Raw genomic sequence first — 16,176 nt, 5'->3', positions numbered from 1 at the left:
TTGCCAAGCCGATGACTTCATCCGTACTCTGATGATGAAACGGAACGTAAAAGATACAATAATGTTGTATCTAGATTTTATTCGGGTAATAGTTTAATTATTTATACAAAATAACGATATTAAAATAACATACATCAATTATTATGTTCGCCTAGGTTTACTCAAAATTGATTAATTTATAGCATCTGAGATATGCAACAGGATATTTGCGTCAATCGTAGCGTATACGTCACAAACTTGACAGTTACACTGTTGCCATTTTTTGAAATTACCCCGATACCAAGCTTAAAGCTGTCTTTACCGTTATGTAAAAACAAGTACACCGCCAAGAAATTGAACTAGCTAATATAAATCTTGAATGTAGTTCATGAAATAAACTAGACTACTTTTGTTTATAATACTAATTGATGCGAAAAGCAGTATGTTATTTAATAAAAACATAACAATATCCTTTACTGAGGAAACGTTACTCAATACACTGGTATTATTACTCAGGACTTTGCGGGTTTGCGGCATTTCTGTTTACTGTGAATTTATTGTGAATGAACATATAAAAATTACTCCATAAACTCTGTAAGTGCTGTTTTCCTGTGATTAATCACTGTAATAATACGGTGAAATCTAGGTCGTCTAACCGGGGAGCCTAATATTAGGTAAGTACTTGATTAATATCTCTATTCTTTGTATTAAAGTCGTTGCATTATAGCTTGCAAGACAAGATAGTTCGGATGTTGCAAGTCTTTTTATAGACATTCTAAATTTGTAAAATATTGGGGCTCTTCGTCTCATTCATCAAAAATGTTAAGAATCTGTAAATTGTACTCATTTTGGTACTTCATTTGAATTTAAACAACTGATGTCATACTTATCAGTTTTATCTTTTACTTAAGCGTTAATGCCGGTGCTCGGTATGTGTTAAATTATCACATAAACATAATACTACTTTTAATACTTTTGCGTAATTTAATTGATAGCAGATTGTTACATGCAGGTGTTAACTTAACCTAAAAAAACCGGACAAGTGCGAGTCGGGGCGCCCACCGAGGGTTCCGTACTTTTTTGTATTTGTTGTTATAGCGGCAACAGAAATACATCATCTGTGAAAATTTCAACTGCCTAGCTATCACGGTTCATGAGATACAGCCTGGTGACAGACAGACAGACGGACGGACAGCGGAGTCTTAGTAATAGGGTCCCGTTTTAGCCTTTGGGTATGGAACCATAAAAACATGTTGTCATTTTTAAATTTATTTTCATAATTCTAGTTCGTTGCATATGCTAGAATGTCACAATAATGTGACTACGGACTTAGGGTTTTTAATCTAAAATGACCATTGCGGTCTGTTTCTGCTTGAGTTTAATAAATAAGCAAAAAACTTTAATTGGATATACATAAATAGGTCTGAAATGGACCGCGTCCGCCATCTGATGACCCCTGGACTAGGTACTTGTTTCATGAAAGCTTGTTATTTTTAATACAAGCCTTTTTCTAATGAGAAAAGTTAAGAAAAAGCATGTAAAAAACATGTAATAGACCTTTAGGACTTGAAATAAAATGGTGATTTCATTTTATTTAAAGTCCTTTGTTTTCCCACACAAAAAGTAATTGAGTTATTGTGTTAAGGATCTTTGACCTGCACTCAGGTGTATATTATTGTTCTTATCTTGAGATAAGAACAATAATTACTTAACAACTACAATTATAGTTACAACATACAGGCTTTGTCAATTTAGGAATCTGTATTGCAAGAGAATTCCTTGGATATTATGCTGTAATTGGCACTCATTTGTGGTATTCCATTTTAAGTATGCAATAAACACTTTATTGCATACTGCACCTCGCAGTAAATAAGTATAAAGGGGTAATTTTAAGTTTTTTTGTTGATTGCATTTTCTTGTTTATTACCTTGGGAATACACATTGAAAGAAAAGGGCCTTGCATATGTGACTTCGCCCATGACTACATTAGTTCATGCTAGGCCACTGTTTCTAACTCATTTCCCGATCTCTCTTTATTTATATTAAGTAAGTACAGTGGAATCCGTTTATTATGAATCCGCCTATACTGACCAACGGCTTACTATGACGTAATTACTGTGCGAAGGTAGGTTTTCATATAAAATTCTTTGTGACAAAGTCGGATAAGATGACTTCGCTTATAGTGACAAATCGCTTACTATGACCTATAAATCCTATTTTCATGAAATTATGTCCGGTTATACTGACACTGCTGGTTTTCGTGGCCGTCACCACGTCTTTCCTAGTGAAGACGTCTGGGGCGTGCATGGCGTGTAAGTTATTTTAGTTTTGATTGGATCATTGGTACAAGGTTAATAAAACTCATCTCTCACAGAGGAATTTGAGCTTAATTTGGAAAAAATAACAAAGATAAGAAGTTAATCAACTACTTATGCTTTATATCAGCAGTCGGCAACCAGCCTCTCACTTGCGGCCCGCGAGCCTCCCTGGCTATTTTGTATGTAATATTGACAAATGACAATGTCTGGTAAAGTCATAAATATTAACAAAGTGCGGCCCACGTCCACTTCGTTGACTGCTATGTGGCCCTTGGCTGCTAAAAGGTTGTCGACCGCTGCTTTATATGATGACATCTGCTTAGTATGACGGATTTGTCACTTCCCTTTGATGTCATTATAAGCGGATTCTACTGTAAGTAACACTTTATTGTACAGAAGAGAGGAATACAGATACATCAGATTAAATGCAGAGAGACGGATATTTGTCTATAAGACACTCTAAGCCATTTGTAGAAGTCCCCCGCAGGTGAGTATTGGCTAATCATATATTTATAATAATTGGTTGAGAAACTTAGCCATTGTTAACTATTAATATTAAAATATTTACATAATTGTGGTTAGTCTTGCTCAGCCCCTGTTTATAGATTGATTTGCGAAATAAATAACATTGAACCAGGTCAATCATGCGTGAAACTGAATTAACTGAATATTAGAATAAATTCAGAAGGCTACCAGTGGCATATGATTTCAGGATGACCCTTTTTGTAAAAAGAAACAACTACCTAATATGCTCGTAATACCTATGTATACATTGGACCATTCCATGAAATTGTCCACCGTTTGTCCCGTACAAACGCGAATTTTCTGAAGATTTGCAGGTATAGGGCCAGTTGCACCAACCGCATTTGACAGACTGATCAACGTCAGCCGGCGCGCCCCGGCACTTTACTATGAAACTTTCCATACATAAAAATTTAGCGAACTCTTTAACGATACGAACAGTTTGGTGCAACCGAACCTAAGAGTTTCCTTTTCTATGACAAATGGTCAAAAATATGCACAGAAAAATAATCGCCTGCTTTAAATGCCGAAAAAAAGTCGCAACACAGGAAATAAAATGCGTTTCTACGGGACAGCCCGTGGAATGCTCCTGAGGTTGAATGAAGTAGCATGACAAATACGAACGTTTCCGAGAAAATACGATGGAAACAATTACCTATGCACTACATCTTTATCCGAATTAGTTGCATGACCTTTGAGATCCATGCTCTGAATTTCTGAATAGAATGGATTCGAGTGCGGATGTCCTTAATCTTTTCCATCATATATGTACCTACATGTATGCTATTGATATACTTTTATATCTGTAAAGTACGTATGTTAATATCTTAATGATAAAAACAAATAACAGAAACAACCTTCAGGCGATCTTCATCCATCTTCATCACCATGACAGTTCAAATAAATTAACAAGATAACTTAATTATGCAGTACCATATTTTTCACGTTTCCACCAACTATTGTCTTAGCTTTCGATTCAGGCCAATCAGGCCACGAGATGGCAGACCCTCCAACACGCACGGTCACTATACCTAGTAAATTCACGAAATATTGATTTAATCTATCAGTAATCCTCTAATTAGCCTGTTTTTCATAGATTACGGCACGTTTTACTTAGTTCCAAATCCGGGTTTCTATCATGTTCTTATCTGGTTATTAAAAAAATCGTATTAGGTTATAGTCCGTGTTCTTAGCTAGAACTAGAAGAAAAGAAAAAAAATTGGCAAACATGTAACTTATATGTATAAAAAAAATAATATGGAAACAGGTTTTAAGGAAAGAAAACTTCGTGAGGAAACCGGCTTAACCCAATTAAGGCTTAGTTTACCCTCTGGGTTGGAAGGTCAGATCCGTCAGATGACACTTGGCAGTCCTTTACGTAAGTCTTGGGGCTAGGTGGCGGTTGCAGAGAGGACCTTAGGGTCCCGACCTGTTGCAAAATGCCGGAGTAGCCCTAGGAAGATAATGATGATTCTTCGGGCTTCACCGCGTTTTTTTTTATTAAGAGTGGGTGCAAAAATTCGTTTTGAAAGTTTTAAAGACTTACATACGTGGATGAGATGATGCTAGTGATGCTAGTATACAATAAACAATACTTAAATATATTAATAGAAAACATCCGCGTACAATATGTGTATTTTCTCAAAAATGGACGGCAAAGTCGACTTTGCCGTTTAAAAAATAGGTTGCGAAGCGCGTAGTTTATGGTCAGTCAAAAATTAAAAAAGTTAAAAACATTGCAGTCTCGATTTTGGGACTGCAATGTTGCATACAAATTCCATTATTTGTCGAGTTCCAAACTTTTTAAAAGTTGAAATGGCCATATCAAATGAAGGCACAGACCCATTAAACAGCCAAACAGATGATTAGTACCGCGACTATTTAGCTGTCTCAAATAGGTTGGCGTATTTTCGGCAGAAAAATACACTTCTGTTTTTTATTAAAAAAATAAAAAGGCGGCAAAGCTAATTTTTTCAATTGTTTCTACTTTTTTCTGTGAAAATATATACATAAGAAAGTTGCTTTTGTAAAATATTTCTATGATATTTATATTTCTTGCACCATTTTTGAGAAAAGCACTATATATGACTCGGCTGGAAGGCTACTTGCTGGCTTCGGATTCAATTAAACGGACTCCCAAGGTCGTCCGTTTAAAACGAATCCTCAGCCTGCAAGTAGCTACTTCCGAACCTCGACAATAATGTACTATTATGTCACATTAGGGCATTTCATAATCCGGATAAGAATTGTTGATGGAGTCGCCATTGCCGGATACGGCAAAGAAGGTTGATGATTTTTTTATGTCACAGTCTAGAAAAAAACTAGGACTACAATCGCAGAAGGTTTATCTGTTATCAATCAAATGCTTATTATCGGTTGTTTTACAGTAGGTATTAATTATTATTAAATTAAGGCAGGTCACAAGTCCTAAGCTTGATAGATTTATACGAGTATGTAATCCTCCTCTTTGTAACATTTTTTGGTTAATTGTATTGTGTACATGATAAATAGCTGACAGGGTATCAATACATATGACATATGATCCGAAAGATCCACTGAGTCCACTGCGTTATATAGTTATAGAGTATCGCCAAGGATTTCGACAAAGACTGTTCAGTACGGTTACCATCAGTTTGTCACTGACATAAACGCCGTCGAGAACGTAATTTACTTTCTATACGTCCCGTTTGCACTAATATGCGAGTGCGAGCGAGATGTATAGAAAGTAAATTCCGTTCTCGACGGCGTTTATGTCAGTGACAAACTGATGGTAACCGTACAGGTCCTAGGTTCTGTTTATCTATGAATTTTCCTCACCCCTGCAGCGGATTAACAGTCTCTTGACAGTATCTCAATCGGTTAGTTTCAAGGGTGCTTGTCAATTTCAAGTGAATGACAACTTTTGCCCACGTAGCTGGCTGTCATGCATACACCAAAGAAAAAGTGACCAAGTCCACCGATGGCAGAGGCGGGAATCGAACCGGAACCCGGCCACATGTGGCCTCCGGCCTCCGCGACCGGTGGACCTACTTAAAAACACAAATTAAAAAATATATATTTATTAAAATATTTCGATTTGTTCCCTAGTTGAATGTAGAGCCCTGCTGTATTCAGATTCAGACCCCTCACGAATAATTTTGATTGATCCAATGATGTCCCCTATAAAATTATCCTGTTAACAATGATATAACGCTCTGGGTACTCAAAGGGCCTTTATGGTTCTGTCAATGCTTCTTTTTCATCATCATCATATCAGCCAGAGGACGTCCACTGCTGGACATAGGCCTGCTTCTTTTTACCAACTTTAATTCAGTTTCAGCTGTCCTGTTGTGTGTATGTTTGTAATCAAATTTTGCAAGCTAAATTAGAGTCATTAGACCCACTTCCTATATTCGATTGAGCTGAAACTTCACATACTTATGTAAGTTGGGTGACAATGACAATGCAATATTATGTTACCATCAAGCTAATCTGATGATGGAAACGCTAGGCATAGGAACTCTGTGATAAAACAACGCTACCTCATTGCGTTTGGATTTGTATGTTTTGTCTCGATAAGCATTTTAGTTGACTGTTGAAAAAAAGTACAGTCTGCTATAATCGTGATAAATGCTTGTATTAAAAATTAAATTTATTATCGTCATATCCATATCGCTACGAAAAGTTGTCATCCCGGATTGTATTCGTAAATACATAATACCAACTCCACAAAACAGTCCTTAACATGCCCTATTTTATTGTCTTCATCAGTTATTCCGCTGTACTAAATGGTATCCATATTACTAAAGGCGTGTATGAACATTTTTTTAGTAGCTTTTTGGAATTTTGAGAGGGATCTCTATCTTATCCTTAGAGTGCCGCCGGTTTCAAGAAATAAGTGAACATGAACATACAAAAGAAATCACAATAAATAAATATTAACCCCCTTATTCATAAACGTCTACTAAAGTTGACAAGCCGATAATAATCGTTTGTCTCTTTCCATCATACCAATACGTAGGGACAAACGATTATTATCGGCTTGTCAACTTTAGTAGACGTTTATAAATAAGGGGGTAAGTACCTAACTAATCTCCTGTACGTCTACCATCAGTTTTGACATTGACATATACGCTCACGTCTACGTAACTTACTTTCTATGCATCTCGCTCGTACTCGCATATGCGAGCAATAGTGCAAGCGAGATGTACAGAAAGTAAATTACGTAGACGTGAGCGTTATGTCAATGTTAAAACTGATGGTAGAGGCTCTGAGGAATTGGAAACCTCTTCGTTGTTGAAGTCGGTTAAAACCGCAAGGCAAGTAGCTAGAACATTTTTAACTAAGTAAGTATCAGCGTTTAATCCCAAGCAAGTAGTAATTATCAAATTCGGTCACAGCACCAGAATTATGCCTGGTATGGCTGGGCGGTTTTCCTTGAGCGTTTTCCGTGCGTTTCTGTCACCACTCGTTTCCCGATCTAGGTCTTAGATCTTATAATTTTCCGAGGCGAGGTATTTTTAAAAGTCAATTATTTTTTATACATATTTTGCAAAGAGGATCAATGTTTAACCGACTTCAGAAAATAGCTTTAAAGCTTTTTACCTTTTTTATGTTCCCCGATTTCTCGAAGGCGACTAATTACTTATTTTGTCCTTTTTTAAAGTTGTCCTTCACAATTGGTCCAAATGTCAATGTATCAGGATCTGATGATGATGTCATGGATAAATCGTCGGGTGGCAAGCAAAAGTCACTAACTAACACCATTGAAATTATTGGACAATAAACCGTGTTACAAGTGTAATAAAGTGCATTGTTACTTTAATTTTTTGATAGTACTTAGTGAGTTTTGCTTGTCACCCGACGAAATTAAGGGAACTCTTCAAAATTAGTGATTTGGGTTCTTTACTATAAGCATCTCGTGGATTTGCTCTCGGAAACCGACAAAGACCAGACAATGATGGCATCCCGTTTTGTGATGTCGGGCATTTTTTTGCAATATAGGGTAATTTAGAGGACAGACATTTTGCGAGTGGATAAAGATACACATAAGCATAAGTATGCGCCCGAACCGTTCAGTGAAATCAATTAAAATCTACAATTACTCCAGCGAGACTCAATCCATCATGAAACAATTGAAAGTTTAAAGCATAGACCTACCGCTAAAGGAACCAGATAAATGTCATTCCAATCGTTTCGCAATCGGGCTGCTTCTGCAAATACTTGAAACCACGTCATATGAGATTGCTATTCAAGAACCGCACGACCACAATAGCTTACCACAACCACGGTTAACCAAACATTTCGTCAGCATGCTTGACACTGCCCGATCTATATCATTTATCCATTATAGAGTAGCAGATTTAACCCATTAGTTCAGGTGTCGCTTGCGGCTCTTTGGTGGTACGATTGCTGCTCTTTAAGTTACACAAAAATACATTTAGTGTTCTTAGTAGAAAACATCATTTGCGGATCTTTGAGATTCCTACAAAATTATTTATATTCCGGCTAACTCAAATCCTCTCAAAAGTTTGCCGACACCTGCGTTAGGCATGTTACTTGTTTTTAACTAACTAAACTATTAATTGTAAATATTTATAGAGCTACATGACATGACCTTGTATTAAAATGAAAACAACAAAAATAAAACCTATTTTACCATATCTGTGCCTGTGGCCCCAGTGAATAAGGGTACAAGTCTCTGGCAGCGCAGTTGTAAATGGGCGTACGTTCCACGTAACACTTATGCGCTTTTCGACCTAAGCTGCGCGAGACTTGTACCCTTTTTCACTAGGGCCACTTTATATTATACTGAACACGATCGTATGTCAGTAAATGATAGGTCGCAAACCGACTATAGCGGCTGATCGCGACCGGTTACCTTCTCATAACTTCATTACTTATTGCCTCAGGGTTATTGCTCAGGCCATATTAACGGCGTACGTTTTATAGGACGTCCTATTTTTATCAACTTCTGGGTACATAACAAGGATTAACAGCACTTAACTGACCATCATGTACCTTGTGGCATTGGAATAAGGCTTACACATTGCCAGTGAACAGCGTGAATAGGGTTGCCATATGAGAAAAATGGATTATCCTGATAAATGTCCGCACGTCACCCTGTCAGTGATGTGTCTTCAAAAATCATTAAATCCCAAACCAATATTCCAAAACCTTTCGTGGGACACGGAGTAGCCCTTAACTCGCCACAATGATCTGTAGCTAGTAGCATAACGTTCCCTTTCCTCTGCCCAACTTTCTAAAAAACCCTGACACCCGCCAAGTCCCCCTGAAATCTTGACTCTCTCTCTCTCTCTCTCTCTCTCTCTGGTCGGTCCCTCATGTCTGAGGATCGTGGTCAGTATCAGAGTTGCATCTGCAGCGGATGATCTGTCTCGACTGTCTCCACCGGTTTCTGTCCAACGCGTCTTTGACGACCGTGTAGAAAGCAGAGGATGACGAGTCTTTAACTTGATCGGTCAATCTTATTGGTGAACGACCGCGTGATCTGACCTTCGGTATTTCTAACCACAATCAGTTTTTCCAAACTTTCGTCGCCTCTGCGCACCGTGTGTCCGAAATATGAGAGTAAATATGCGTTGTTGGAATATGGTGGATAGACGAGTTTTCACACAACCCTGACAAGTCAGGGGAAATCGCCTGACATATATGTGGCAACCCTAAGTGCATGTGGACGATGGGACACTAATAATTTACGGTTCAGCTGACCAGGTTAACCGCAAGTCATCTGCTCTCTATTTATAGTATTAACGCGAGATATATCTACAGATAATGCATATCGTGGCGAAAACTACTATACAACAAGCCAAGCAAGCCTTCTTACATCGCTAGCCTCAAGTACCTAGTACCTATAGTAGTTTTCGCCAGAGATCGTATGGAAAAAATAAAGAACGGGAAAGGAGGAAAATTAATTAATTTAATTAGGCGTTTTTCTTCTTATTGTGTTACAGATTATGTCGCCTTGATAATAGATCGTCTTATCTTAATTTTAATTACCTGTAGTTAAATACAACGGCAACATAAATCTAATCTGAAGGAACTAACCTACATTAGTTCCCTTGATTAGATATCACTTATTATTTGAATATTGTTTTACTTTTCTATTAAACTCACCTGCTACCTCGTCCCCCACATGTTAACAAAACCAGCCCCATAACCATAAGTGGCATCCATTTTATATGTTTCTTATTTCTATCTACTTAGCAAATACAGGCAGTTTTCTGTGTTTGCAAAAGATGTTAGATGATATTCCAATATCAAGGTTTTAGGTTTTCGTCGATGTTTTGAAGCTGTGCGTTCGTTGTCTCAGTTGTCTGTCATTTGTCTTTATATTGCGACTATTTCCTATTTAGATTTTAATTGTGTCACCACATGTGAATTCGGCAAAACCAAGTACATTATTATTAAAATTCCAGCGTCGGAATGTAGCACAAAACAACATTCTACACAACCTAAACATCCATTCAAACCACTAAAGCTAGGGACATACTAACAGCACCACATTTGACTAACCAATTTTAAACCTTAAGTCTTTACAATAAGGTTTCAGATTAATCAGTAAACTGTGTCAACGATGATACAGTCAGATATATCGGAGCAGCTAAAGTGCTTACAAATATCCGAACATGCCTCTATTGTGTATTTTGTGTGCGTGTTCAGATATTGTTGAGCTCCTCGGCCGCTCCGATATATCTGATGGCGATTGTACAGATCATCTGACTGTCAATGGTATAGTGTTCAGCAATTGAGCGACCAATTGTGTCCATTCAGGTCCACTTGTATCCAGGAAACGTTCCTGTTAGGTGTTGAACGAATCCAGTCGAGGTTTTAGCTTCTTGGGGCGTAAAAGGGTACAATTATTTTGGTCTTCTAAGTATACAGTCTAGGTCATATACTACTGTTGTCTGCATTTATAGTAGGTAGGTAGGTACTACTTGTTCTAGAGATTTCTAGTTCGATTGTATTAAATAAGAAAAACAGGAATAATTAATAAGAATAAGGCTAATTGGTGCATCCGCAATATCCGCATGGGTTGAGCGGAAATCTTTTATATATGAACACGTTAGTAAAACGGATATTTACTCGTCTTAGATAATAATTTAATTCTCTAAAATAACAAAGATATTATGCCTGAAATTGTGCATGCCGATGACACAGAAAATAAGTTATTCATATTATCGAGCAGGATTATATTACAGAAACCATTGGCCTCAATAAAACCTTCAACGATACTTATATAGGCATAATCTACATAAGATTTATATAAAATACTTATGTGTGCTGAATGCTTTACTGAAGTTTCTTTCTAATTTTGACTCTATACGAGTGTGGCGATCCATCTATCCATCTTCAAATAACTAATATTGAAAATACTTAATAATTATAAACGAAACCACTTCTTTACAGGTATATTAGGTGCCATATATCCAATACCGTAATTTGTGGGTTATTGCATATGTTGAGGTTAAAACTGCATTCGTGTATTACCGGTTTCCGCCAGTGCATTGCCTTTATACCTCAGTGTATCTTTTATCGTTATCATATATTTGTCAGATACATTGATAATGAATATCTCTCACAAATAATTTACAGCACAGACCACATTAAGTTCGATCCGTCTTAAGGGGCCCACTGATTACCAGTTCGCCGGACGATATCAGCCTGTCAGTTAAACGCATAATTTTACAGCCCAGAACAACTGACAGGCTGATATCGTCGGGCGAACTGGTAATCTGTGGGCCCCTTTAAATGCGTGGCCAATAAATAATTAGAAAGCGGTTAATTAGAAAAAGTATAAGTACTTAAAAGAAAAATACTTTCTTGCTTTTCTGCTGCGCTATCCTGCTGGGAGTGCTGGATGAAACAAAAAGTAAAGTTCAATGTAGTACCGTTTCTGAAATGAACGTAAAAAAAAGAAATAGAGCCGGTAAAGCGTCCAACATTTCGTCGCAAGCGCTACTTCGGTCACAAAACACTGGCTCTCCTCTAGTATAACTTGACTCTAAGATTCAAAGCGGCTATGCGTCATCAAAGACCAACTTGATACTGGTTCAGCTGTAGCTTTGTGAAGAATGTCACCCGCAAATAGCGGTCTGACTCAGTGCTCCGTCGATCGCGCGAAGACACCGCCGCGTCGCTCCGCGTTCGCGCCCCGACATCGGCATTACATAAATATTCCATTTTTTATTCCAAACCGTATATCAAACGTGTATTTCCTTGTAAAAGTGGAGCGCATAGCTCATAGTCAATTTCTAAAAGGTAAATAAAAGTACCGTCAAGTGATGTGTTGAATGAAGATTTTAATACGTTCGTCGATTTCACTTTCTGCACCGGATTGAAGCAAACCCTTGAGGGATCCTGCCGATTCATGCCCCGTTGTCCACTTGAACCCATAACCGAACTTTCTGTATTAGTCACGACCTGATTGCTCTTTAAATCATGAAAGAATTCTGACTTCTCGGCTAACTGTTATATGTTGATTTTAATAATGCGATCTCTTTCTTGTAGCGTCTAATTCGCACGCATCACTAGTTTTTACCAAGTTAGTGCACCTGCACTGAAGAAATTACATGTTTCGATGTGCGAGGATGTAAAACTCGTATTTTATGCCACTACCATGTGTAGTTATTACTGGATCTTAAAAAATACGATGCTAAATTCCTTTATGACTGGTTATTCGATCACTGATAACTGTGCAAATATTTAACATGTCTGTAAGCACGCCTCTTTGATTTGTCAAAATTTACATTCATACATTTCTTTCTTTCTATGTGTACTGGCGATTTGTTATTCATTTAAAAGACAAATTTTGTTTCGATTACTCATGATTTCGTGGCATGAATTTTCAATGTCTTCTTCTGCATTGTGATTTACACAATACATAGGTAGTATATATCATTACTTGTGAAGTGATTATGTATGTCGTAAGTTTTAACAAAAGTAGCGTAAGCGTAACAAAGATTTCATTCATTCTCATTTAATTTATAATGTTTCTTTGTCGCAGTATCCTTCAATCCCTTGTTCTCAAATCAAGTTCTTTGACCTCCTTGTATGGCACGGGTGCCTTTTTTCAGATTTAGTTTATTTAAAGAAATTATTTTTTCTATCTTCCACTTCTCACTTGCTGCATTTATTATCCTTTGTATGAAATCGTGTGAAAATCATTCGGGGGCAAAATTTTCACCTTGGCGTAGAACTAATACAAAAGTATAGGTACATACTGTGATAGAGTAGGCTAACGGTTCGGCATTACCCCAAATTCCACATTTATGAGGTATAACAATTGCTACTTTCTTATAGGTAGGTAATTAATATTTTATCTCATTCTATCACGATTATTATTTATTAGGTCATGATTAAAGCGTTCGCTCTTTAAACATTTGTAGGTTCGAATTGAAGTAGAAGTAGGTACCATTACGTCTATCTCTGCAAGCACATTTATTTCTTTTTTGTCTTTTTAAATTGACTTTCAACATACAATGGAGGTGGTTTTTCAATTCGGTTGAATGTTTTTCAATGTTTGTTACCTCAGAACATTTTTACATCACATGAACTGCTGACGTACAATAAAATGCAACACGTGCTAACTCTGCAGAGGCAGACATTTCAATACCGAACTAATTGTGATGCCAGTTATGTATTTCGATAATTCATTTGCTTACAATGACTTGAATCACCCCTTGTGAAACCTCCAAACGTAGGTGTTGTATCGAATTAATTGTAAATGTACCTATATAAAATGTTTCATGTCGCGATTATACTATAAAAACATGGAACACATTGAGGCTTGAAGCTTGACAACGACTTTGGCTTAGCTGTAAGGCAGATGTGCGGCCAAGGACATAATTATTTTTCATATTAACACATTGATATAATATTAAAGTAATATGTACTTACTCTTATTTACATATAACCATTACTGTACCACCATTAATTCCTGTCCTGGCTTCTTTACTACTCGTAACTTTGACACATTCAATTTTCATTTGAGCATTTAACGTTTGTATGCCTAAATGGTTAAAAAGCACATTTAGTGTCCTAAGATCAAAACTATGAAACACTATGAATTCTATAATTTTACCGCTACATTCCATTGTAGGTACCTACATTAATTTATAATGCAATACAAACACATAACATTTGCATAAATCGCATTCCATTATTTATCCGTAGGTAGAGCCTATCCGCCCAATTAAATTTACGGTATGGATTTAAATTTATTGCTTGCATATGCATATACTGCAATTATAACAATAATTCATAATTCAATCATTTATAGGTATATTTACAGTAATGGCAACTCAAGCAGCCTTGTAAAGTTAGTGTCTTCTTCTTATACCTTTAAACGAGCAATTCTTGTATATATATTTCGGGGATTTCGGAAACGGCTCTAACGATTTCGATGAAATTTGCTATATGGGGCTTTTCCGGGGCGAAAATCGATCTAGCTAGGTCTTATCTCTGGGAAAACGCGCGTTTTTTGGCTTTTTATATGTTACCGAGCAAAGCTCGGTCTCCCAGATATTGTGCATTTATTTGATTCATTTTTTACCTTTATTCCTGATTATCATTCGTTCGTTGTTCGTTTCTACATTCCTGAAGGCCTGTCGACTCTATCGCCTCAGCGTAAAACTAAAAGGAACATATGAAAATAATGTATTCTATTGTCTCTTAATTGAAATAAAAATAATGTGATCAGATCATTCAGATCATCATACTATCAATTATCAAACTGGTATTATTCTTCGACATATAAAACTGTACCTACAGTCAAAGATTTAATTTCCGACCCATTTCGTACCTTGTCACAGTGACAATCAATATGAAAGTCGCTAGAAATCTCATACTATGGTCACTGTGACAAGGAAATGGGTCGGAAATTAAATTCTTTGACTGTACCAACCCCAAAATGTTAACTAATGTAAGAGTTTTCGTGATCCCTAACTTAGTTGTAAGTCCTGTAAATGTAAAATTCATCATTATTATGTATTCTTTTCTCATCGTATATTTGCGCTTTATGTACGCAACTGTTCTTGTGTTTTTTTGTACATGTATAATTTTAATTATAACATACATACCACCTATCATTGTTTAAACGTGTGGTGCGTTCTTTACCTACATAATGTTTGGCTTATGTGCCTGCCGTGTTATCATTATAACACCATTAGTTTTTTTTAAACAATGTAAAGTCCTTAATAGCATATTCAAACGTACTTTCTATGTAGTGCAGACTCGTTTTATGATTTAACGTACTTAACCTAAAAAAACACCATGTCCAAATTTTCCAAATAACCCGTGTATAGATCAGATGAAGCGTATTGTATGTTAATATATTTTTCTTATCCAACTTAACTACTTTTTTACGTTATCGTTCAATTTGTATTATGTATTATATTAAAAAACACAATTGGTTCTTGTACTTGTAATTCTTATTAACATGATTTTTTTTTAACATTCGTTGTTTAATTATATTCTGATGTCTCTATGTTATATCCAAAGAACATACAAACAAAACGCTAGGTTTCTTTAAATATTTTTTTCTAAGTATTATCATAAGCATCACATTCAATCCTTGCAGCAATAACAATAACACAGTCTCGATAATCTGATATGTGAACAGGCATATGAAAAAAACAATCATTCGAATGCAAAACTAGAGTCCATATCCCAATCACGCGTCCAGCCCCTGACAAGTTCATGCATCCATTGCAACTACATGACCTAGTGATCGCCACGTGAATATTTATTGTGTTTTATCTTTATCTCTCGACCAGTGCTCTTCGCAATGCTGCGTGCAAATTGGATTAACACACCCATTGTCAATTATCTCATGTTATTTGGCTTGTTCTTTGTTACGGCTCGGCCATGACACTGCGCAATGTCGTGGACGAGCCGTTAAGACTTTACACGTTGTGTTGTGTTACTTGTGTTTTTTCTTGCTCATGATTACTGTTAGTGTTACTAATACTCCTGTATATGTATTAAGAATATAGTAAAATTTCATTAATTATTAGGCCTTGCTTCTCTATCTGCGTATTCACTACTTTATTGACCTCTATTAAGCTAACATCTATCATGTTATCAATGTTCCAATTTGTAACTGTTTTCTTTGTGATTATCACGCATTACCCACAATGCTCTTGCTCGTGGTCTATTTTTAGTTTTTGTTATTGTTGAAACACTGAACCATCTATTACTTTGTTTATTTTTTTATCTTATCATTTGAACACGAGTGCTTTAACCGTTCTGATTCTGTTGCTACAATTTATGTCATCATGCTTTAAGAAAAATACTTATCTCTTAATTATTTAATTAATGTTTACATAAATTTTGCGATGACTGTTTTTCCTTTTTT

The 16,176-nt window shown here is 36.4% G+C and overlaps 1 protein-coding gene across 1 annotated transcript in view; it reads left to right on the top strand.

Annotated features, from left to right (window-relative positions):
* The first annotated feature begins 11,868 nt into the window (after positions 1-11,868).
* Positions 11,869-16,176, top strand: part of LOC134801105 (glycerol-3-phosphate acyltransferase 1, mitochondrial) — a 73,070-nt gene continuing 68,762 nt past the window's right edge. The window contains exon 1 of the mRNA XM_063773630.1: positions 11,869-12,080. The gene's annotated coding sequence lies outside the window, so the exon portion shown is untranslated. The remainder of the gene's footprint in view (positions 12,081-16,176) is intronic.

Source organism: Cydia splendana, chromosome 21 (assembly GCF_910591565.1).
Source record: "Cydia splendana chromosome 21, ilCydSple1.2, whole genome shotgun sequence".
Taxonomy (NCBI): domain Eukaryota; kingdom Metazoa; phylum Arthropoda; class Insecta; order Lepidoptera; family Tortricidae; genus Cydia; species Cydia splendana.
Note: the sequence above shows the minus strand (reverse complement) of the source record. Positions and strands in the feature narration are given on the sequence as shown.